We start from the raw sequence: 2,500 nt of genomic DNA on the forward strand, positions 1-2,500 counted from the left end.
CCCGCGCCGCTGTTGGCTCGGGATGCTCTCGGGCGGAATAATCGCTCCCGTCAGCGGCGCTTCAGCTTTGGACAATTTCACGACCCGTCTTGAAACACGGACCAAGGAGTCTAACATGTGCGCGAGTCATTGGGCTGTACGAAACCTAAAGGCGTAATGAAAGTGAAGGTCTCGCCTTGCGCGGGCCGAGGGAGGATGGGGCTTCCCCGCCCTTCACGGGGCGGCGGCCTCCGCACTCCCGGGGCGTCTCGTCCTCATTGCGAGGTGAGGCGCACCTAGAGCGTACACGTTGGGACCCGAAAGATGGTGAACTATGCCTGGCCAGGACGAAGTCAGGGGAAACCCTGATGGAGGTCCGTAGCGATTCTGACGTGCAAATCGATCGTCGGAGCTGGGTATAGGGGCGAAAGACTAATCGAACCATCTAGTAGCTGGTTCCCTCCGAAGTTTCCCTCAGGATAGCTGGTGCTCGTACGAGTCTCATCCGGTAAAGCGAATGATTAGAGGCCTTGGGGCCGAAACGACCTCAACCTATTCTCAAACTTTAAATGGGTGAGATCTCCGGCTTGCTTGATATGCTGAAGCCGCGAGCAAACGACTCGGATCGGAGTGCCAAGTGGGCCACTTTTGGTAAGCAGAACTGGCGCTGTGGGATGAACCAAACGCCGAGTTAAGGCGCCCGAATCGACGCTCATGGGAAACCATGAAAGGCGTTGGTTGCTTAAGACAGCAGGACGGTGGCCATGGAAGTCGGAATCCGCTAAGGAGTGTGTAACAACTCACCTGCCGAAGCAACTAGCCCTGAAAATGGATGGCGCTGAAGCGTCGTGCCTATACTCGGCCGTCAGTCTGGCAGTCATGGCCGGTCCTTGCGGCCGGCCGCGAAGCCCTGACGAGTAGGAGGGTCGCGGCGGTGGGCGCAGAAGGGTCTGGGCGTGAGCCTGCCTGGAGCCGCCGTCGGTGCAGATCTTGGTGGTAGTAGCAAATACTCCAGCGAGGCCCTGGAGGGCTGACGCGGAGAAGGGTTTCGTGTGAACAGCCGTTGCACACGAGTCAGTCGATCCTAAGCCCTAGGAGAAATCCGATGTTGATGGGGGCCGTCATAGCATGATGCGCTTTGTGCTGGCCCCCGTTGGGCGAAAGGGAATCCGGTTCCTATTCCGGAACCCGGCAGCGGAACCGATACAAGTCGGGCCCCTCTTTTAGAGATGCTCGTCGGGGTAACCCAAAAGGACCCGGAGACGCCGTCGGGAGATCGGGGAAGAGTTTTCTTTTCTGCATGAGCGTTCGAGTTCCCTGGAATCCTCTAGCAGGGAGATAGGGTTTGGAACGCGAAGAGCACCGCAGTTGCGGCGGTGTCCCGATCTTCCCCTCGGACCTTGAAAATCCGGGAGAGGGCCACGTGGAGGTGTCGCGCCGGTTCGTACCCATATCCGCAGCAGGTCTCCAAGGTGAAGAGCCTCTAGTCGATAGAATAATGTAGGTAAGGGAAGTCGGCAAATTGGATCCGTAACTTCGGGATAAGGATTGGCTCTGAGGATCGGGGCGTGTCGGGCTTGGTCGGGAAGTGGGTCAGCGCTAACGTGCCGGGCCTGGGCGAGGTGAGTGCCGTAGGGGTGCCGGTAAGTGCGGGCGTTTAGCGCGGGCGTGGTCTGCTCTCGCCGTTGGTCGGCCTCGTGCTGGCCGGCGGTGCAGGATGCGCGCGCCTGCGCGGCGTTCGCGCCCCGGTGCTTCAACCTGCGTGCAGGATCCGAGCTCGGTCCCGTGCCTTGGCCTCCCACGGATCTTCCTTGCTGCGAGGCCGCGTCCGCCTTAGCGTGCTCCTCCGGGGGCGCGCGGGTGCGCGGATTCTCTTCGGCCGCCATTCAACGATCAACTCAGAACTGGCACGGACTGGGGGAATCCGACTGTCTAATTAAAACAAAGCATTGCGATGGCCCTAGCGGGTGTTGACGCAATGTGATTTCTGCCCAGTGCTCTGAATGTCAACGTGAAGAAATTCAAGCAAGCGCGGTAAACGGCGGGAGTTAACTATGACTCTCTTAAGGTAGCCTGTCGCTCCCGAGTGCCTATGGGGGCCGGTCACACATGAGGAGGTCGCCGCCGCGTTGCCGCCCAGGGGATCAGCAGCCGGGCCGGACGGCCTTACCCCAGCGGAGTTGCGGCGCCTGCCGCACGAAGTCCTGGTGAAAGTGATGAATCTCTTCCTTCTGGCCCGCGCCCTTCCGGAACGCCTGCTTCGCGCGCGAACGTCCCTTCTCCCGAAGACGGCTGCACCAACATCCCCCGCTGACTTTCGCCCCATTACGGTCTGCTCGGTGTTGGCGCGGACCTTTCACAAGGTTCTCGCGTCACGCCTGATGCGCGCATGTGCTGTGGACGAACGTCAGCGGGCATTCATCCCTCGGGATGGGATGTTGGAAAATACCTTCATCTTGGACACTGCTCTCACCGACGCAGTTCGCTCCTGCCGCTCTGTCTTTGTGGCATCGATCGACGT

General features: G+C 60.2%; 1 pseudogene; it reads left to right on the top strand.

Moving 5' to 3' along the window:
- Positions 1–2,500, top strand: part of LOC126443665 (large subunit ribosomal RNA) — a 6,687-nt pseudogene that overhangs the window by 837 nt on the left and 3,350 nt on the right.

The sequence above is a fragment of the Schistocerca serialis genome, unplaced genomic scaffold, assembly GCF_023864345.2.
Source record: "Schistocerca serialis cubense isolate TAMUIC-IGC-003099 unplaced genomic scaffold, iqSchSeri2.2 HiC_scaffold_167, whole genome shotgun sequence".
Lineage (NCBI taxonomy): Eukaryota > Metazoa > Arthropoda > Insecta > Orthoptera > Acrididae > Schistocerca > Schistocerca serialis.